The sequence below is a fragment of the Procambarus clarkii genome, chromosome 49 (assembly GCF_040958095.1).
Source record: "Procambarus clarkii isolate CNS0578487 chromosome 49, FALCON_Pclarkii_2.0, whole genome shotgun sequence".
Taxonomy (NCBI): domain Eukaryota; kingdom Metazoa; phylum Arthropoda; class Malacostraca; order Decapoda; family Cambaridae; genus Procambarus; species Procambarus clarkii.
In genome coordinates, this window is record NC_091198.1 from 15,127,984 (window position 1) to 15,151,652 (window position 23,669).

Consider the following 23,669-nt stretch of genomic DNA (forward strand, 5'->3'; position numbering starts at 1 on the left):
TTGTCCACTGACGAAACCTTTACATCTTTTCTCATTTGAATTTATTAAACAGTTCATATGAGCTCCGAAGCAGTACGGGCTTGTTTACACTAATAACCTGTAGTGAAATCGACCTTATACTATGAGCTTAAACTGTTTACAAAAATATTGACCTAGCCGTCATGACCGACGAAAGATGTACATGCTTCGTAAGTGGTCACTTTAGGACTTAACGTATCGTTATCGAGAGATGATTTCGGGGCTTAGCGTCCCCGCGGCCCGGTCCTCGGCCAGGCCTCCTGTTTGTTACACACCCCCAGGAAGCAGCCCGTAGCAGCTGTCTAACTCCCTGGTACCTATTAAACTGCTAGATGAACAGGCGCATCAAGGTAAAAGAAACTCTGCCCATTTTGTTCCCGCCTCCACCGGGGATCAAACCCAGAACCTCAGAACTACGAATCCCGAGCGCGGTTCACTCAGCCGTCAGGCCTACATCGTGACTCGGAGAGAGGCTTACACAGGTGAGTGAGATTCACATACTCACTGATTCACATACTGAGTCAGAAACTCATGTGTTACTAACTCTTTACTCACATTAGTTTTCCAGGAAATCTAGTTACATGTTGCATTGGTAATTCAACTGAATAGTTTTCAATTTCGTGAATTGTTATTTTACATTTGTAAGTGAATGTAAATTATTTGTGACAGATTTCTGATGTAATGATAATCCAGTGTATTAGTGAGGCTCGTCGTTAATGTATATATATATATATATATATATATATATATATATATATATATATATATATATATATATATATATATATATATATATATATATATATATATACATACATATATATTCGCCCACAGCTGGTCAAAGTCCAATGCATGACCAACGTAACGCCAAACTTAACGCACGTCTAAAGTCGACGCACTAGACTTAACGCACGTCCAAATTCGACGCACCAAGCTTAACGCACGTCCAAAGTCGACGCACTAGGCTTAACGCACGTCCAAATTCGACGCACCAAACCTAACGCACGTCCAAAGTCGACGCACTAGACTTAACGCACATCCAAATTCGACGCACCAAGCCTAACGCACGTCCAAAGTCGACGCACCAAGCCTAACGCACGTCCAAAGTCGACGCATCAAGTTTAACGCACGTAGAAGTTCGACGCATCAAACTTAACGCATATAGCTCATCAAACGACCTCATATCACGCCGCGCAGAGCGCAAAAATGCTATTGCGAATACCGTACTTCAACACCACATTTACACTACGGCATGCGCGCACGAAATCATATAGCGCATTGCATAACAGGAGGACGTGGACCGCATGCGCATTTATGACCGCAAAAGGAAATTCTTCTCAGCCTCGGGGCTCAGTAAGAGTCTATGAATATGCAACAGCAGTTTTGAGAGTAAATCATGAAAGATGAATGCAAAATTATGCCGGCGTTCAACACTGTGAATTTCAAACTTGAAAATTAAGTTTGAAAATAAGCTAGATGAAGCTTCGTATCTATGCAAGTTAAGAATTGAGATAGAGATTGCTAAGTCTGTTGACAGCTTGCTGTCAAATTTAATGCAATGAAGGAGTGATAGAATCGCAAGTTAGCAATTTATATTTGTGTATAAATATATTGACAAATATAACACAATATAGAAGAAAAATATTTAATATTTGTTAAAATAATATTATATATAGTCCGATCTTGAGATATAATATTTCTTAAGACAAATAACTTAGGGTAACGAATACTCTTTATCTTCCCCGACCTCCCATACCCTTTCCTCCCCCCCCCCCACCTCCCCTACCCTACCCTTACCTTTCCCCCCCTCCCCCCCACCACCCCTACCCTAACCTTTCCTCCCCCCCTCCCACCACCCCTACCCTTACCTTTCCCCCCCTCCCCCCCCCCCCCCACCCCTACCCTTACACAACTATAAGGTGCCACCAAGCAGCAGTTTGAGATGTTTTGTGCATTTTTGCATTTTTCTGGTGAGGAGCATTTCCATTCCGGGTGTTAGCAGAGTCATAACCATTTGGCACTCTTCAGGGGGCCCTAAAGTTCGGTGCCACGGCATTACTGGGGCGCCCCCAGGGCCCCTTCGGCTTTAGGGTCATGAATGCCTTCCTTCACAATGTAGCTTACCCATATGATTGTTTATGTGTGTGTGTGTGTGTGTGTGTGTGTGTGTGTGTGTGTGTGTGTGTGTGTGTGTGTGTGTGTGTGTGTGTGTGTGTGTGAGTGTGTGTACTCACCTAATTGTACTAATGGAGTTAACCCAGTAGATATATCTACTTTTTTAATGACGGTGAAATAAATCGGATCAGCTGAGCTCTTTACACCTGCCCATCACCCATCCCCCTTCCCCATTATATCCCAAAACCCCATCATTTCCCTTCAAATTCTCTCTATCACAAAATATGTCTCCTTCCTGCCAAAAACTTTTGTCTAGACTGCCTTAATAACTTGCCTCATTCCCCCCTTACCTCTTCCCCTTAGTTTACCCATTCCCTCATCTCCCTAAAAAAATGGTTCCCTTATAAGTCAAACTTCCTCACTCCTCAAGCCATCAACAGTTATGTCTCTCTCAGCCATTTCATTCCACTCTCACCCTTATCCATTACCAGCATAAGACTGCTCCGAAAGATTTCCTACTCGCTTCTCAAGTCCCCAAATTTCCCCAATATTCCTATTCTCTTTCAAACATTCCTCATTTGTTCCCTGTTGTTATAGATTCAGCTACTCGGAACAAGTTCCAAGTAGCACGGACTATGGTGAGCCCGTAGTGGACTTACCTGGCACTGGAGCGGTGCCCTGCTCGATTTTTTTTTTTGTTCCCTATGTTTACCTCATTATAAATAGTGTTTCTCTCCTGACCTATCCTCACTTCTCCTCACTCTGCAGCCTCAAGTTTGCAACATTGCAGATGGTGGTGATGTCTGCCCACAATTTTGATTTTGATTGAATGTAAGAATTCTTACATTCTTGTCAAGCAGGAATGTATCCACAATTATTCCTTCTTCATCCATAATTATTCGTACACGATTGTGTTCACCAACGCCTCGTGTTCCTGATTGATTGATCAAGATTAAGCCACCCAAGAGGTGGCACGGGCATGAATAACCCGTAACTCGTGCTCTTATAAGAAGTGGGGAATATAAAGACTTATAAGAATCTTTATATTTCACATTATATTTATATTATAGCCACTCACTTTCCACTTCGGGGGTGCTTGCGGCTGAGTGGACAGCGCTATGGGGTCGTAGTCCTAATGGCCCGGGTTCGATTCCCAGCAAAGGCGGAAATAAATGGGCAGTGTCGTTCACCCTGAAGCCTTTGTTCACCTAGCAGTAAATAGGTACCTGGGAGTTAGACAGCTTCATCGGGCTGCGTCCTAGGGATATGTGTATATGTGTGTTAGATAAAAATGTATGTAGTAGATATAATAAAATGAAAACAGATTAGTTAGAAAAGCAGAGTCCAAGCTCGATCCTGCAGACACAAATAGTAAATACATGCTCCATTTAGACGCTATACTTGTTTGATCATCGTTGGATATAACCGTCTGTTTATCGTAAGTATATCGCGTTATACCAGGCGTGACGAGGGGGGATAATGGGTCGTTAAGACGTAGTCAACATGGCACTCCTTGAGAGACGAGCTTGATCGATATATCATCACCGTATTAGAGCGTTCTTATTGGTCAATCACGGGGCTATATTAATTTAAGAGTGATGTGATTGGCCCCTTAGTCTTGTTATTGCTTACATGTTTATTATGATTTGGCGAATATTTATTTAAATATTTGGCATATTATACACACACACACACACACACACACACACACACACACACACACACACACACACACACACATTATATATATGTATATGTGTGTGTGTGTATATATATATATAATCACATTTGTGTGATTTTTCATGTTCATTTGAAGTTGGAACGTCTGGTTCATGAGCTACTTTAACCCACAACCAAAATCCTTCTTTACCCACAAAGTCCTTGGGAGGGTTATATGAAAAACTTAGATTGGGTTCAGTAGATGCTTTCATATTGTGTGGATTCGGTGGAATCCCAGGTTGTCTAACTTTATCCATGTTCAGGTTATCTTGAGATGATTTCGGGGCTTTAGAGTCCCTGCGGCCCGGTCCTCGACCAGGCCTCCACCCCAGGAAGCAGCCCGTGACAGCTGACTAACTCACAGGTACCTAATTACTGCCCATGTCGCCAAAAATAGTCGTAATAACTTAGCGTGTTCTCCTGATAATTACGGTACCTTTAGCATGTCGTGGTACAGGGGTGTTAAGGTGCGCGGCTGGTATCTTGTTTATATATATCAGGTTAGTGTGAGTTCTTAGAGAAACTCGATATATAGTTAGGTCTCTATGTCCACGTTTCACGCAAGTGAGGTGAGAGAGAGAGAGAGAGAGAGAGAGAGAGAGAGAGAGAGAGAGAGAGAGAGAGAGAGAGAGAGAGAGAGAGAGAGAGAGAGAGAGAGAGAGAGACTATACACCCATGTGTATGTAGGCATGTGTATAACAAACAGGTGTAGGGACCATACACACACCTGCCTCTCCCCCTCCACTAACAGGCCTCCCCCTCACCACATAAAAACTTTCTCCCAACAATGAAAACAATATCCTTGTGTCGTCTCTAGATCTTGAAGACATTACCTTGCCACAGGTAATGCTTCCTCAATGCCCAACCCAACCACTTTATAAATTTTGGTTATATGGTGTTTTAATTTTGGTTATACAATTGCAGGCGATGAGTCACAATAACGTGGCTGAAGTATGTTGACCAGACCACACACTAGAAGGTGAAGGGACGACGACGTTTCGCTCCGTCCTGGACCATTCTCAAGTCGATTGGGAACGTTGAAACGTCGTCGTCCCTTCACTTTCCAGTGTGTGGTCTGGTCAACGTTATACAATTATTTATATTATGTAATCCTTGATACTATCGTTCCTAATGATCATGTAATTATCGGCATTACCATTTAAGATTTAAGTTTATGGATTACTAAAGTTGTGTGAGAGGGTCGTTGGTGGTACAGCTTAGATCTGGACGAGTCAAACAGTCTGCCTGGGAGGAAGGAAGAGGCAGAAATAGTCAAGCAGAGAGCCAGGCTGGAAGAGGAAGCAGGAATATACATTCAAGCACATAAAGATTTTACGACCTCCGTGCTGAAACGTGACCCCCTTTTGCTTGAACCTGGTGTGGTCCTATAGAATATACACCAACCTTCACCTCACGCCAGCACTGGGGTCTGTGCTTCCTTCAGGAAGGTCCTTGATTCACCTTGGGTCTTATTAGGTCTTACGACACCCCTGGATACACCTCCAGGTTACTCAGCCACATCTCTCTAGAATACTAGTTTCCTAAGGCAGTAGTAGTCTTGACTAGTTGCTGGATGGTTGGCTAGTGGTTGGCTGGTCTTACATAAGTGGTATACAGGGTCCTGAACGATTCCTTACACAAGTTTCTAAAGGCAGTTCTTATGTTGGCCAGTCTAGCATATGCCGCTGATGATATCCTTTTGATGTGGGCCTCTGGGGACAGGTTCAGTGCTCCAGTGTGTGTGTGGAGCACTGAACACACACACACACACACACACTCCAGTGTGTGTGTGTGTGTGTGTGTGTGTGTGTGGACTGGCCAGGGTACGGAGGGGGAGACTCACTCGCACTTATGAAAGATAAATCTCTCATAAACATTTTTATTAAAGAAAAATGAAAACCCTTTTCCTTTTTCAGAACGTGAGAAGATCTTTAGGCTACTTAAAATAGAGAGAGAGAGAGAAAGTCAGAGAGAGACAGAGAAATGGAGACAATGGTGTAAAAGGAAGATGCACTAACAATCTGTAATCAAACAATAGAATGGAAAGCAATAACAATGCTAAACAGATGAGAGAAGAAAGAAAGAAACCTGACACCGGGAAACTACCGGGTTAGTGCCTGGTGGCCCACTCACATGACGGAGCGGACAGGTAATTTGCATAATATGCATGTCAAACCGTCATACGATACGCAGGTGACGGTGGGGAAATGAGGACAGACAACTGAATGATGCGGATGGAAGGACCAGACAACTGGATGAAGCGGATGGAAGGACCAGACAACTGAATGATGCGGATGGAAGGACCAGACAACTGAATGATGCGGATGGAAGGACCAGACAACTGAATGATGCGGATGGAAGGACCAGACAACTGGATGATGCGGATGGAAGGACCAGACAACTGAATGATGCGGATGGAAGGACCAGACAACTGAATGATGCGGATGGAAGGACCAGACAACTGGATGATGCGGATGGAAGGACCAGACAACTGAATGATGCGGATGGAAGGACCAGACAACTGGATGAAGCGGATGGAAGGACCAGACAACTGAATGATGCGGATGGAAGGACCAGACAACTGAATGATGCGGATGGAAGGACCAGACAACTGGATGAAGCGGATGGAAGGACCAGACAACTGGATGAAGCGAATGGAAGGACCAGACAACTAGATGAAGCGGATGGAAGGACCAGACAACTGGATGGAGAGAATGTGTTGATTGGAGAGAATGTGTTAATTGGAGAGACTGTGTTGATTGGAGAGAATGTTTTGATTGGAGAGAATGTGTTGATTGGAGAGAATGTGTTGATTGGAGAGAATGTGTTGATTGGAGAGAATGTGTTGATTGGAGAGAATGTGTTGATTGGAGAGAATGTGTTGATTGGAGAGAATGTGTTGATTGGAGAAAATATGTTGATTAGTATAAATGCGTAATATTGAACTAACACCTTAAAACTTGTCCTGCTGAACACACAATATTCACATGTATGTGTTTGCAGGTGTTTGGCCTATTTGTGTTTTTTTACAGAAATTAATTGGAAACAAACTCGTTTATCACGTTGTATGATCGCTAATATTTTAACCTCACCAATGTTTTCCACGAACATAAATGACAAATAAGTCCATCTACATATACGAAGTCTCACTCAACAACTGCTTTTGGTACAAAATAAATTAAGAATATAAACATCTGTGCAGCATAAATATTTCGAGACAAAACAACATTTTAATGAAAACAAATACAAAAATAGGCATTATATCAGGCCGTTTTATCATATATCATTTCTATATATCATTTGGCACTCCGTAAATAATGCGACGGTTTTGTCTAACCAGGCGCGTATGAACCTAAGCAACCCACCTAACCTATCGAGAACGATGCATAGAGAGCGTTATAATATTAAGGTGCTTTAGTGTTTAGTAATACGTTGATGAAGCTATTGATGGGAAGATGGGAGGTATACACATATTCCTGGCTCACACTGTTCCTTATACAATAGTTACCTATCATTAAAGTTACTTAACAAAGCATAAAAATAATTGAATCTGGAGAGACAGGCTACAGGCTACAGATGAACTGAGAGAGAGAGAGAGAGAGAGAGAGAGAGAGAGAGAGAATAGTATTGTGGGTGGAGGCATTCGAGAGGGTGGAGAGAGTGGCAGGAGACATTTGGGTCTTCCTTAAAGGAACTTGTCAGGATGGTGGGGGGGAGGGTAGGGAGGATGGGGCGGGGGTTTGGGATAGAGTGTATTCAGGGTGGCTAGGACATTTGCGAGGGGGGGGGGAGTCCGAGGTATAAAGGAAGGGGTTACTATGGGCCAGAGCAGGAAGGGGGTAGAAAGAAGGGGGTAGAGAGAAGGGGCAAGCAGGGGGAGGGGGGGGGGTGGAGCAGATCAGCTGTTGGGTCAAGGGCTGGGAGGAGCAAAAGAGAAAAGAATAATATAAAAGAAGTGGAACGGATACGATGGAAGGAGATAATGGGAAAGGAAAAAGATATGATGGTCAGAGTGAATAGAAAGGGGGGCAGACAGGGAGGTAAGGAGAACATGAGACAGAGATGGAGACAAATGTAGAGAGGGAGAAAAATTGAATATTTTACTGAGAGGGAGGAAAGATTATAAGATGTTGCAAGAGAAGGCAGCAAGAGTAGGGATGCTGCAAAAGACGCCCAGCAAGAGTCTACCTCAGCTCAGGGCATGAGATCAGATAGCGAAGAGACATGCTAATCCTTAACCCTTGATAGCATTCGATTCTCCCTCCCAATCCCCCCTCCCATCTTTGTCCCCAATCTGTACACGCGATAGCTTAGGGTCATATGCACTAGGTGGAGCTAACTCATAGTTTCCTGTGAATAGAAGGTCATTTAATGGAATTGAGGCATGAGATTAATTCCGAGTCAGATTCAGCATTTCCATTCAGGCCAATGGTTGGGCCAGTGGTCGGGCCAGTGGCCGGGCCAGTGGCCGGGCCAGTGGCCGGGCCAGTGGCCGGGCCAGTTACTATCTCCCTATAGGTAACTCGATACGTTAACTATAGTCAATTTTGTTTGTAAGTGTGATAGGAATTTTGTGCAAGAGATATGTTAAAGCCAGGGATAAAATTTTCACTCGGAAATTGAGAAGTAACTCAAGCTCCTGTGATTAATTTTGATTAACTGTTATAAATGAAGTAACTTTTTGTTTAATAACATTTATTGTCAACACTGATTGCATTTATACTTTGGCCTAATATTAATGATTCAATTCATTTGATGTGCTAAAGTTGGATGGACTGACGTTATATGACATATTACTAATTGAATAGTTTGGTCTTAAATCCTGCTTTGATACTATTGATTGTGACAGGTGTTCTCAGTAATGGGGTTAATGGTTTAACCATATTGAAAGACTCTCCAAGGAGCCTATAAACCTTTGGGTGGTGGTAGCTCCCCCTTAAGTCCCTGCTAGTCCCTCCATTTCTCCCTCCCCTTTGCTTACCATTAGCTTAAGCCTAAATCTCCCCTTCTGTTCCTTTCTCCCTTTTTTACTCTCCAACCCTTTCCCTAATGTTCATGCCTAATGGGGAAGGCATAATCCTGTTAACTTCTCTTACCTACCTTTAATCGTTTACGGCCCATTACTCCCACTCTACCATAATAACTAAGTGAAGATTATTATCAAAGTGTGTAAGCTTGTGGTTACATCTTGGAGGATTGTCTTTCATTAGCCCTCCCCCCCCCCTCTCCTCTTAGTAGGAAACAAGGCAGTACAGAGGCTGGAGTTAACTACATTACTTTAAGAGCAAAAATTTTAAAAAGAGTCCGATTCCTACCATTACCTCTTGTTTCCTCCCATTCCATTTAAAATCTTTTCATTTATTTTTTTACATATTTATTCTAAATAATTCAATGGTGGCAGCGGTGGGATGAAACATTACAGTGTTCAGTGGCAGAGAATGTTGTTGATCAACAAAATGGGACTGCACTCCACGAACGAGGAATGACATAACTGGCATGGATACTTTTGTATCTATCTCAGTACGAGTCAAGCAGGTGTTTACCTGTGGGCTGCCACCACCCACAGGTAAACTGTCAGGTCCAATAAGTACATAGAGATAGGCCACCAATACAGTCGTGTTCCTGTAAGATCAGAGACTCTTGACCCATGGGGAGAAAACACCAGTAGCGTCCTCGTTGATCTGGTTCCAGGGCCATCGAAACAAGAGGCCAAACATGGGCTCACCATAGCCCGTGTTACTTGGAACTCTTTGTTCCATGTAGTGAATCTTAAACAACAAAGAGACCGAAAGAACAACCAGTTTCCGTTTCCAGCACCACATTTGTAGCGATCCAGAGCAGAAACGTCCACTGCTCAGCATCGGAGGAGTTCGAAGAAATTTACAGCCAAGTAACACTTGTGTTTGCGTGCGTTCTTATTTTGTCAGTACTCAAATCTGTAACCATGTAACACTGAACTATAAATCATAAAAAGTGGTGGTAGGTGAAGACTATTTGAGTACTGCACATACCCGGGATCCAAAATCGGCACATTGAATGTCATTTATTCTCTTTCACGAGGCAAAGGGTCCTCATAAATCCAACTTCTGTCGTCATGGGCGGTGGTTCAGATCCCGACAGGACTCTGTACTCTATATTTTTTCGATATGCATTCAAACTATTGACAAACGAAATGTTGTGTCAGCCCCTACGCCCTAACTCACAGGGAATGGGAAGGAATGAGGCAATATTTTGGTGCAAGTGCTTGAGTTGGAGCAGCATCAACCTCCATCCCTGTCCTTCCCTTCCCTTCCTCGTTTCGGAATTCACTGCCTTTCACCCTCTCCTCGCTGCTGCTTTCACTGTCTGTTCTTTCCTTCCTGACTTCGCTTGCTGCCTTCACTCCCTCCATGCAAGAGATCCCCCCCCTCCAAGCCTCCATGCATTCAGTGTTCCTGACTGTGTCCTTCACCACTACAGAACCTCCCTCCCTTACCCCACACGGCCACAGAGAGTTCCCAAGTGTCATGAATATTCAGGTAAATTCAGGTAAATTAACATGAAGTGTTCGCCTCCTGTATACCATCACTAACTGCCTGTGGCTCCAATTGTCTATGTTCATGTTTTTTTCCTCTCTGTCGCTAGCTCTGGCCAGCATAACTGGCCACAAAGAACCTAACTCCCTGGGGAGGCGCCTGACAGCTGGGGGGACAGCGCTTTGAATTCGTAGTCCTGAAGTTCCGGGTTCGATCCCCGGTGGAGGCAGAGACAAATGAGCAAAAATGTTTCTTTCACCCCTGATGCCCATGTTACCTAGTAGTAAATAGGTACCTGGGAGTTAGACAGCTGCTATGGGCTGCTTCCTGGAAGATGTGTAATAAAAAGGAAGCCTGGTCGGGAACCGGGCCGCGGGGACTCGAGATGTCGTAAGGACAAGTGAAATACGTTTGCTAATGAAATTGTTGTAGAGGCGAAGAATGGTTTTTTGTTGGGGTATGGGTATTATTTCGAGGGTATTAGGCCCCATACGCTGCTCATGGGGGCCCAGCAATCGGCGTAGGGAAGACCGTGGGGAGGGTAGAGAAAGTTAGTGAGGTAGGGGGCAAGGGAAGAGAGTGATGGGGGGGGGGCGTAGGGAAGAGAGTGGGTAGGGTAGAGAAAGGTAGGGGGCAAGGAAAGAGAGTGATGGGGGGGGGGGCGTAGGGAAGAGAGTGGGTAGGGTAGAGAAAGGTAGTGAGGTAGGGGGCAAGGGAAGAGAGTGATGGGGGGGGCGTAGGGAAGAGAGTGGGTAGGGTAGAGAAAGGTAGTGAGGTAGGGGGCAAGGGAAGAGAGTGATGGGGGGGGGGGGGCGTAGGGAAGAGAGTGGGTAGGGTAGAGAAAGGTAGGGGGCAAGGGAAGAGAGTGATGGGGGGGGGGCGTAGGGAAGAGGGTGATGGGCGTAACTAAGGCTGTAGTTGGGGAGGCAAACAAGCGTTGAGTAGGTGTGAAGGTCAACCCACGAACGACCTCTAGTCACTGCTGCCCATTAGACTAAACAGCAGCTGTAACAACACTCCTTCTCACTGATGAATGTGTTGACATCCCACAGCACCAGAGACTGGGGGAGGGGGATTGGGGAAGGGGAATTATATAGGACACGGCGTCGAGAGAAGAGGGATGTAGAGGTAAGAGAAAGAGGCGAGAGAGAGGTGAGAGAGAGGAGAGAAAGGTGAGAGAGGTGAGAGAGAGGTGAGAGAGGTGAGAGAGAGGTGAGAGAGAAGGGAGAGGGAGGAGAGCGTTCATACAATCACTAAGGTAACAAGTAAACTTTTTGAGCATCTCCCGTGTGTCAAGGCTCTTTCTTTACCAGCACTTTGTTACTTGCTTTACTCACTCGCACGCACACGCAAACACACGCACACGCACACCTTTAGGCAGTGATGTGGTGGAGGCTGACTCCATACACAGTTTCAAGTGTAGATATGACAGAGCCCAGTAGGCTCAGGAATCTGTACACCAGATGATTGACAGTTGAGAGGCGGGACCAAAGAGCTAGAGTTCAACCCCCGCAAGCACAACTAGGTGAGCACACACACATACACACACAAATGCGCGCGGCCTCTGCCGGGAATCGAACCCAGATTAGTGGACTGCGACTCCCGAACGCTGTGTGTGTGTGTGTGTATTCACCTAGTTGTATTCACCTAGTTGTGCTAGAGGAGGTTGAGCTTCAGCTCTCTGCTCCCGCCTCTCAACTGTCAATCAACCGGTGTACAGGTTCCTTAACACCGGTTCCTGTGTGTAGTCCCGAGATAACAGCCGCAGAGACCCGAAGACAAAGGTCTTACAAAGACAAAGGTCAAAGGTCAATCGCCAGCCCACGCAGGCCATGACGTCGCGAATGAGAGGTCATCCTTCAGTCTTAAAGGCCAGGATCACCGGGTCATTCAGGAACGAGATCCAGGGCCAATCAGACAAGCGCGGCAGATCAGAGCTGTGACGGAAGGTTGTATATAGGTCCTCACAGCTCTCATTCTGTATGGCAAAGCCGGTTCGTGTGTGTGTATTGTGTGCGTGTGTATTATTGTGTGTGCGAGTGACCAGAGGTGGACCTGACTTCTCTTTGTGTAGGATATTAGGAGGCCTGGTTGAGGACCGGGCCGCGGGGACGTTGAGCCCCGAAATCCCCGCAAGGTAAGGGTGTGAGGTGTGGCAAAATTATGCCAGGATTTGTGAGTTGTGTTGGGGTTTGAGTGGGATTTATCAGAGGTAACTGTAGTTTAGGATGGGCCGGATGCGGTTCAGGTATGGTCCAGGTCTGGACCGAATGTGGTCCAGGTGTGGACCGAATGTGGTCCAGGTGTGGACCGAATGTGGTCCAGGTGTAGACCGAATGTGGTCCAGGTGTAGACCGAATGTGGTCCAGGTGTGGACCGAATGTGGTCCAGGTGTAGACCGAATGTGGTCCAGGTGTAGACCGAATGTGGTCCAGGTGTAGACCGAATGTGGTCCAGGTGTGGACCGAATGTGGTCCAGGTGTAGACCGAATGGGGTCCAGGTGTAGACCGAATATAGTGTCGCACCTTGTTGCTATACGAGTCAAACTGAACGAAGACCTAACAATTAGAAGGCAGGAAACAGGTCAACAATACAAACTCAACAAAAAAAGTGCTTCTAAGGATTCCCAACGTCAGGAAAACGGTCAATGTAAAGTGCCCTTATCCTAACCTACCAGAGGACCCAAAAAAGAAAACGGGAACAGTACGTCACTTTCGCCAGCCGCTTTCATTTTCAAGTACGACAATTTATGGCCGTAAGTGAACGCATACGATCGAAAAGCGACGTTCTGGAGGACAAGTTGCTGGCACGCAGTTGGTCTAACATTAAAGTTAGTGTATTTTTTAATAAATTAAATAAATTATCTCATAAAATAAATTAGCGTGTGGCAGGCCTCAGATGAGCTGATGCTGGATGACAGCTTGTAGCTGAGTCAGTAGCATCATCAGGGAGAGAGAGAGAGAGAGAGAGAGAGAGAGAGAGAGAGAGAGAGAGAGAGAGAGAGAGAGAGAGAGAGAGAGAGAGAGAGAGAGAGAGATACAAGCCACCTAACGATGAGAAGCTGAAGCTTCTCCTGTAACAACCCAATTACTCATCATGAGGCCCAAGTGTAGGGTTCACCTATGGGAAGGAAAAGGAAGGACATGCTCCTGATATGGGAAGGGTGGAAAGGGTTGAGGAGGAACGGGCTGCAGGAGAGAGAGAGAACAGGAGCGGAACAGCAAGGGAGATAGTGAGAAAGAAATGGGTTAGTTGGTAACATAGAAAGGGATGACAAGGGTGAAGAATGGGAAAGAGGAGGATGTGGGAAGGATATTGAGGGATAGAAGGAACGACAGAAAAGGGGAAAGGGAAGTATCAGGGGGAAAGCACCAAGCCATTACGACTATATAACACTTGGAAGAGGGTCAGGATAAGAATTTGGGATGGGACGGGGTGAGGGGAGGGGCAGGAAAGGAATGGTGCCCAACCACTTGTGGACGTTCGGGGATTGAACGCCGACCTGCATGAAGCTCACCCCCACCAAACCTTCTAGAGTCAATACTCGTCAATTCCAGGAAGCTTCAATATTACTGGGTTTTATATTTCCCTAAACCAGTGCGAATTTAACGATTGCGTAATTTGGCGATCTATCGTGGCCACACACACACTCTCTAACTACAGTCTATCGTCTATCACAGCCCACTACCACCACCACCAAGACCAGAACCATTAAAATATAACAGTAAGAAATGACACATATCAAACAAGCACAGCAAACAAGCAAACACACACACACACAGTTTTATTGACAGTTGAGAAGCGGGACCAAAGAGCCAAAGCTCAACCCCCGCAAGCACAATTAGGTGAGTACACACCTTAACAACACCACCGCCATAAAAGCCAGTTCAACTATCAACAACAGCATAAAAGGGAATCCTGAACTATCCTCAACAGCTTCACAGCAACAACACAACAGCAAGCCCTCCCCCCCCCTTCGCCAGCGTTACCAAAACAGCCCAATCGTCTCCACTGTACGTTTGCCAATTTGTGTTCGAAAAAAATATAAGCCAAGAAAATGGCATTTAATAAAATAATGCTTCAATATATCGGAGATGATGCTGGTTGAATATCTGCTACGTACGTGCGTGTGTGTGTGTGTGTGCGTGTGCGTGCGTGTGCGTGTGCGTGTGTGTGTGCGTGTGCGTGTGTGTAGGAACCTCCGTATAAATATTACTCAAACACTAAAGTTAGGGGAATCAGGCACTCGAGGCAGGGGTAAGGAACCACAACCTTGCACTCAAGTGTTAGCGCCTCCCAAGAGCCATAGAGAGCACCTTGAGAGCTCCACCGGCTCTCAAGAGTGAGAGAGAACACCTTGGGAGCAGCCACACTGAATGACTCCAAGATTACAATCCCACGAGGTGAAGAGCAGCCGAAGGTGTGGCATGAGAAATGAAGCAGAGAGAAACCAAAGAAATATCTGGACTCCCATTTCCCCTTTCTTTTCCTTCTCTCTCTCTCTCGTGTGGATCAGGGAGCCTCTGACTGTGGGCTTCCTGCATGCGAAATGCACTCGTCTTGTGAATTTAAAACAGGCTAGCAATCCCAGAGGATTTTTGGAAGGTGCTCCCACTACAATCAAATAAAAATATTCTTGGTGTATGACCAAGATAATCGTTTAGAACGAACATATCATCAGGCTATGTTCATTCCATCCAGTGGCCGACCCCCCCCCCCTAAAGACGCATTCATCAAATTCGAACAGATTTCGTCAGCGAAGCACTGTTCGAAAAATGTTTGAGAGCCTTAAGTATTGAGTTGTTTGTAAAGTGTTTTTTTAAATCATAAACAGTGGGTTTGGTAGCTGCATTTGGTATTTGTTGATGAGGTCGGTCTGTGTTGATGAGGTCGGTCTGTTGTGTTGATGAGGACGGTCTGCTGTGTTGATGAGGCCGGTCTGCTGTGTTGATGAGGTCGGTCTGCTGTGTTGATGAGGTCGGTCTGCTGTGTTGATGAGGACGGTCTGCTGTGTTGATGAGGTCGGTCTGCTGTGTTGATGAGGACGGTCTGCTGTGTTGATGAGGTCGGTCTGCTGTGTTGATGAGGTCGGGCAGCTGTGTTGATGAGGTCGGTCTGCTGTGTTGATGAGGACGGTCTGCTGTGTTGATGAGGTCGGTCTGCTGTGTTGATGAGGACGGTCTGCTGTGTTGATGAGGACGGTCTGCTGTGTTGATGAGGACGGTCTGCTGTGTTGATGAGGTCGGTCAGCTGTGTTGATGAGGTCGGTCTGCTGTGTTGATGAGGTCGGGCAGCTGTGTTGATGAGGTCGGTCTGCTGTGTTGATGAGGTCGGGCAGCTGTGTTGATGAGGTCGGTCTGCTGTGTTGATGAGGACGGTCTGCTGTGTTGATGAGGTCGGTCTGCTGTGTTGATGAGGTCGGGCAGCTGTGTTGATGAGGTCGGTCTGCTGTGTTAATGAGGTCGGGCAGCTGTGTTGATGAGGTCGGGCAGCTGTGTTGATGAGGTCGGTCTGCTGTGTTGATGAGGACGGTCTGCTGTGTTGATGAGGTCGGTCTGATGTGTTGATGAGGTCGGGCAGCTGTGTTGATGAGGACAGTCTGCTGTGTTGATGAGGTCGGTCTGCTGTGTTGATGAGGATGGTCTGCTGTGTTGATGAGGCTGGGCTGCTGTGTTGATGAGGACGGTCTGCTGTGTTGATGAGGACGGTCTGCTGTGTTGATGAGGCCGGTCTGCTGTGTTGATGAGGACGGTCTGCTCTGTTGATGAGGTCGGTCTGCTGTATTGATGAGGCCTGGCTCACAACCTTTCAAGACCACCTCACAACCCCTTTCACCCCCCCTCCCCATTCTCCACCACTGCGAACCATCATTTTACCCCTCTTAAATCATATCCCCCCCCCCCCCACCCCCCATCCCCCCCTCCAAACAGCCTCACCATCTCCCTCGGCCGTGCACCATCACAACAATAACAGTCTGGCGACTCTGGTGTCCATCAAGTGTCGAATATAAAAATACACAACAAAATATTTGATATTTCCGATTTTGGGTTCAGGAGGGATGGGTCAAGGTCACGTGACCTGGCTGGGCGGAGGTCAAAGGTCACCAGTGGGTGTCCCGTCTTCCAAGTACTCTTTAGTCCTCGATCTTACAAGTTTTACAGACCTCCACTCACATGTGTGTTAAAAGATTGGTATTCCTTGTTCAATTCATACATCACATATTAAAGCTAATACATTAGAAGAACCTCCACCAGTCGCCTGAGTATGCTGTACAAGACACATAACACACGTCAGACCAATACTAGGGTATGCAGTGCCCTCAGGAGCCTTTTTGCCCAACTGTCCCATAACTAAAAGACAGACAGTCCTGTGTAGATCACCAAAAGTCAGTCCTAGGTACAGAACGCCTCAAGAAACTGTAATGTGTGAAGGCAGTAAATATTAAAAGTAAAAAAAAAAGCAAACAATGAAAGCACAGCAAACAATGAAAGCACAGCAAACAATACAAGCACAGCAAACAACACAAACACAACAAACAATACAAGCACAGCAAACAATGCAAGCACAGCAAACAATGCAAGTACAGCAAACAATGCAAGCACAGCAAACAATACAAGAACAGCAAACAACACAAACACAACAAACAATACAAGCACAGCAAACAATACAAGCACAGCAAACAATGCAAACACAGCAAACAATGCAAACACAGCAAACAATACAAGCACAGCAAACAATGCAAACACAGCAAACAATACAAGCACAGCAAACAATACAAGCACAGCAAACAATGCAAACACAGCAAACAACACAAACACAACAAACAATACAAGCACAGCAAACAATGCAAGCACAGCAAACAATGCAAGCACAGCAAACAACACAAACACAACAAACAATACAAGCACAGCAAACAATGCAAACAGCAAACAATGCAAGCATAGCAAACAATACAAGCACAGCAAACAATACAAGCACAGCAAACAATGCAAGCACAGCAAACAATGCAAGAACAGCAAACAATACAAGCACAGCAAACAATACAAGAACAGCAAACAATGCAAGAACAGCAAACAATACAAGCACAGCAAACAATGCAAGCACAGCAAACAATGCAAGCACAGCAAACAATGCAAGCACAGCAAACAATGTAAATTCGTCTTGAAAGCTGGTTAAAAGGAGCCAAAAATATTTTTAACTTTATGGTAACGTGAAGCCGTAAAAAAGTCCATTCATATATGTAACACAACAAACACGAACATTAATAGTGATATAATGGTCCATTACCGAAAAATGAGGACCATTAAGCATAGTTCAGACTCACGGCAGGCAAGACGGAACTAGGAATTAATTTGGCTTTCAGATTTTTTCTTCGTTAGAAATATGTTTACTTTTAATACAGCCGTGAATATGTTTCTCACTTGGCCGTGAATCTGTTCCTCATTTGGCCGTGAATCTGTTTCTCATTTGGCCGTGAATCTGTTTCTCATTTGGCCGTGAATCTGTTCCTCACTTGGCCGTGAATCTGTTCCTCATTTGGCCGTGAATCTGTTCCTCATTTGGCCGTGAATCTGTTCCTCACTTGGCCGTGAATATATTTCTCACTTGGTCGTGAATCTGTTCCTCATTTGGCGGTGAATCTGTTCCTCACTTGGCCGTGAATCTGTTTCTCATTTGGCCGTGAATCTGTTCCTCATTTGGCCGTGAATCTGTTTCTCATTTGCCCGTGAATCTGTTCTTCCGTAAACCTTAAATCTACTTTTTCTTTGGCAGTTAATTTACTTTTCCAAAATGTATCCAGGTTTCTATTTCTAGGAATATAAAAAAAAATTATGTAAGTAAAGGAAATAAGAATTAATATAAATATGTGAGTGTGTGTGTTTGTGTGTGTGTGTTTGTGTGTGTGTGTGTGTGTGTGTGTGTGTGTGTGTGTGTGTGTGTGTGTGTGTGTGTGTGTGTGTGTGTGTGTGTGTGTGTGTGTGTGTGTGTGTGTGTGTTGTGTGTGTGTGTGTGTGTGTGTGTGTGTGTGTACACCACACAGAGCAGGGCTTGCACCTTTGAGATACACATGAATAAGTAATGTTCCTTCTTTCCTCTCAACGTAATTTTCCGAAAACTTCCGCCAAGGATAATTATAATTTTATGTTGAAAAATCCAGTAAATAAGTAGGTAGTAGAGATTTACATGTAATAAGTCAGAAAATCGACCGGAGCCGTGAAGTGGATTCGAACGCATGCGCTGGGTGTTCCCAGACTCATGTTCTAACTGACTACGCCACGACATGGTCAAAAGAATCGCAACCTGGGGTGCTACTGAGCCCCATGAGGATTTCCCACCAGGAGAATTACATCGACCAGCAAACCCATTAGGTTACGCCGACTAGTCTTATTAACAACGATCTGGTCTAGTCAACAACCCGGCCTAGCCAACGACGTGGACCACTGTGATGTGACGCGCCAACTACCGCCATCTTCCAGAGGAGTCCTAGCGGTTAGAATGGGACGCGCCAACTACCGCCATCTCCCAGAGGAGTCCTAGCAGTTAGAATGGGACGCGCCAACTACCGCCATCTCCCAGAGGAGTCCTAGCAGTTAGAATGGGACGCGCCAACTACCGCCATCTCCCAGAGGAGTCCTAGCAGTTAGAATGGGACGCGCCAACTACCGCCATCTCCCAGAGGAGTCCTAGCGATTAGAATGGGACGCGCCAACTAGCACCATCTCCCAGAGGAGTCCTAGTGGTTAGAATGGGACGCGCCAACTACCGCCATCTCCCAGAGGAGTCCTAGCAGTTAGAATGGGACGCGTCAACTACCGCCATCTCCCAGAGGACTCCTAGCAGTTAGAATGGGACGCGCCAACTACCGCCATCTCCCAGAGCAGTCCTAGCAGTTAGAATGGGACGCGCCAACTACCGCCATCTCCCAGAGGAGTCCTAGCGATTAGAATGGGACGCGCCAACTAGCACCATCTCCCAGAGGAGTCCTAGTGGTTAGAATGGGACGCGCCAACTACCGCCATCTCCCAGAGGAGTCCTAGCAGTTAGAATAGGACAGAAAACGTGAGCCATTTAGAATGTGCTCGTCTAAGCGCCGTGTGGCTCCTTTCGCCCAAGAAAGTGTCTTATTAATATTCTCCGCGGGCTGCTGCAGCCGGCTCTTGTGTGCTGGACGCTAGAATATGGTTGCAGAACCAGCCGGCTTGTTGCACGCATTGCCGGCTTATTGCAAGACGGTGCCATGTGGCGCCAAGCACAGAGGTGGCACTTGTTGTAAATGCTGCCGGTTGCCACAACGGTTGGCAATGGTGAGCTCCAGGAGGTTGTCTTGAAGCTGCCAGGCCAAATTTTCCAGCTGCCAGGCAACATTTTCCAGGTGGTAGGCCAAATTTTCCAGCTGGCAGGCCAAATTTTCCAGCTGGCAGGCCAAATTTTCCAGCTGGCAGGCCAAATTTTCCAGCTGGCAGGCCAAATTTTCCAGCTGGCAGGCCAAACGCAAAAACAACTCAACATATAAAAAGTCAAAACTGGTGGATTATTAAAATGCAATTAAAGGAAAAAATCTATATGATCACATTATTGAGGCTTATGCATGGAGCCAAGTTAGCCAGCAGGGTCGACTCCCATGCGTGTGCCTTAACCCCTGGCCCACGACATGCTTGAAGATCCTTACTTAAGATTGCATAATGTTTACCACGTCCAGGTCGCTGGTTCGAGCCCCGTCCCACTCCAATGATTGTCTCATGTGAGGATTTCCTCCTGTACCAATCTCTATGTTAATGTATAATCTTTACATCTGTGATAGTGGTAGATTTTTTGCGGTGAATTGAATCGTGGTTTCTTAACTCCGGGTTATGTTATAGTTGTATAGTCTGTATCGTGTCTCCTCAGCGTACTTCCTCTCTCACGCTATCTTCACCGTAGACCTCTCTTACCATGCTATACTCACCGTAGACTTTCCTTAATATGCTGCTCTAACCGTAGAGAATAATAACCATACCTCACGGTCACAACAGGGTCAGTAATCTCGGCTATACAAAATCACCATCTGATCTCCCCCGCTAATGACCCATTGAGGCTTAACAATCAAACCCTGAAGCAATAGGGAGGATGTTAGAGAGAAAGATGTATGGACCAACCTCATCTCCCAGACTCCAGCATCCAGCATGGTTGATGCTGTGTCAGCCTTGTGTCTCACTAATTATAAACTTCCAGTTATCTCGGTTCAGTAATGCCGAGTTGAATAGATGCTAATTAGTTCCTTCAAGTTTGGCTCGAGACGGATTCGTCAGATCTGCGTGACAATATTAAGAGCATAACTCCTTACTAATGTGAAACTCTTCCTTACGACTCTCTGAAGCTGTTTTGCAAAGCGCTGTATTATTCCTGTAGCAGTTAAATTGTTACAGGATTGTGTTCTTGAATTAGGGTTAGGGATGAGGTCAATACCTTGTTAGCCAGTGAGCTAACTACTCAAACCAGTCCTCAATAGGGGCCAAACTACGAAGTGGATATCACATATTACATTGAGAACTTATAAATACGTTTGATTGGCTCTTGAACCGGAAAATGAGAACCGTAACATATTAGACGAGTATTACCCTTGAATGATCACACTATTCTTACATAACTTAAACAATAATCAAAGCAGCCATATGAAGTTCAGAACTTAAATTTGGTTTAAATTATGTTAATACCAAATTATAACTTTGAAGAGGATTAATGAATCTAGAGCTGATAATGGATCTAGATACTTGTAACTTGTTTCTAGAGTGGAAAAATGGATCTAGATACTTGTAACTTGTTTCTAGAGTGGAAAAATGGATCTAGATACTTGTAACTTGTTTCTAGAGTGGAAAAATGGATCTAGATATTTATAACTTCTTTCTAGAGTGGAAAAATGGATCTAGATATTTATAACTTCTTTCTAGAGTGGAAAAATGGATCTAGATATTTATAACTTCTTTCTAGAGTGGAAAAATGGATCTAGATATTTATAACTTCTTTCTAGAGTGGAAAAATGGATCTAGATATTTATAACTTCTTTCTAGAGTGGAAAAATGAATTTGGATACTCGTAACTTGCTTCTAGAGTGGAACACTATGGATTATTTATCCTATCAGAGTAGTGAATGAGGTATATTGGATTATAATGAACCGGTCAAAAACTCCACATGTTACTTGTCAATGGAATGACGAGTGACATGACACATGGACGTGTCACTCCACAAAGTGACGTGTGGAGGGTCTCCACACGTCACTATGGAACCCTCCCTACCCAAGCTTGTCTCATCTCAGACTCACACCCCCCACCTTCACCCTCTCCAATGTCGAAGTGACACATAAATATAGCTTTTAGCCCCTTGATCAGCGCGATACCACTCTACTCCCCCAGTCGTTCAATCCCGCTTCATGTTACGAAGCATGCTCACGGTGATCGCTCACCCATCCATTCCGTCTCCAAACCCTCAGTTTCCAAGGCATTTTGGGCCGCTCAAGTTCCTTCATTCTGCTTCAGATGTAGTCTAAATATGCATCATTTTTGTTTATGGTAATTCACCTCAAGTTTGTGTAAGACAATTTACTACAGAAAGCACCAAGGGGGAAGGAGCGGATGATGAGACTTAAACTACAGCTCTGAGGTACTGAATTGTTGAAGACATAGTGACCCATGTTCGAGTCGACAAGGGTTCGAATCCTTGTGGTTTCGTCTGCCGTGACGAGGGTTCGAACCTTGTGGATTTGTTCATTTGATGCATCACGCTATCGTGATTTCTGTGTGTATTGGGAATGATATTCGCCTGAAGTATATATATATATATATATATATATATATATATATATATATATATATATATATATATATATATATATATATATATATATATATATATATATTGGAGATTACAGGTATTGTTAGCTATGATATGTGAAAGGTTCAGAGTCCTTTAATAGGTATGTATATTGTATATTTTGACTCGTGAGATGAGCAGGGGGAAGAAAGGAAGGGACAGAGACCGAGTGTGTATACTCACCTAGTTGTGTTTGCGGGGGTTGAGCTCTGGCTCTTTGGTCCCGCCTCTCAACTGTCAATCAACAGGTGTACAGGTTCCTGAGCCTATTCGGCTCTATCATATCTACACTTGAAACTGTGTATGGAGTCAGCCTCCACCACATCACTTCCTAATGCATTCCATTTGTCAACCACTCTGACACTAAAAAAGTTCTTTCTAATATCTCTGTGGATTATTTGGGCACTCAGTTTCCACCTGTGTCCCCTAGTGCGTGTGCCCCTTGTGTTAAACAGCCTGTCTTTATCAACCCTGTCAATTCCCTTGAGGATCTTGAATGTGGTGATCATGTCCCCCCTAACTCTTCTGTCTTCCAACGAAGTGAGGTTTAATTCCCGTAGTCTCTCCTCGTAGCTCATACCTCTCAGCTCGGGTACCAGTCTGGTGGCAAACCTTTGAACCTTTTCCATTTTAGTCTTATGCTTGACTAGATATGGACTCCATGCTGGTGCCGCATACTCCAGGATTGGTCTGACATATGTGGTATATAATGTTCTGAAAGATTCCTTACACAAGTTTCTAAAGGCCGTTCTTATGTTAGCCAACCTGGCATATGCTGCTGCTGTTATCCTCTTGATGTGAGCATCAGGGGACAGGTCTGGCGTGATATCAACCCCCAGGTCTTTCTCTCTCTCGGACGGTGTGTGTGTGTGTGTGTGTGTGTGTGTGTGTGTGTGTGTGTGTGTGTGTGTGTGTGTGTAGTGCGAGAGAGCAAGCGTGCGTGTGTGTCTGTATATGCGCGTGCACACACGAGCGCATACATTCAAAGCACGAATGACAGAAAACTGAGTGGTTTGTCTATTAGCTAACTGTGCGACTCATGTCGAAATTACTCATATGTAGAGTAAGTTACATAACTATATGAACATATGTTCATATAGTTACATAATCCAATGTGAACAAATGACCCTCACCAGAGTGAAGCAGCATGTGCCTCTTCACACTCCCAACTCAAGTCAGCTACTGAGGATTACAAGGAAATAGACTAGGGTCTATTGCCCCTAATAGAGTGGAAGGTCTACCAACAATAGACCCCACTCATCCCCCACAATATCAGTGTCGGCTACAAGCTCTCAAGATCTGTTATCTTATTTAAAGCTCTTTGATATCCTCCCAATAAATGAACATAGCCGGGCGCGTTCAAGAGAATATTAGACAAGTTCCTGCAGGAAGATTCGGATCAATTAGATTGTAATGGCCATAGAGCCTGCGAGCCTTTCAAAGCAATAGGTGT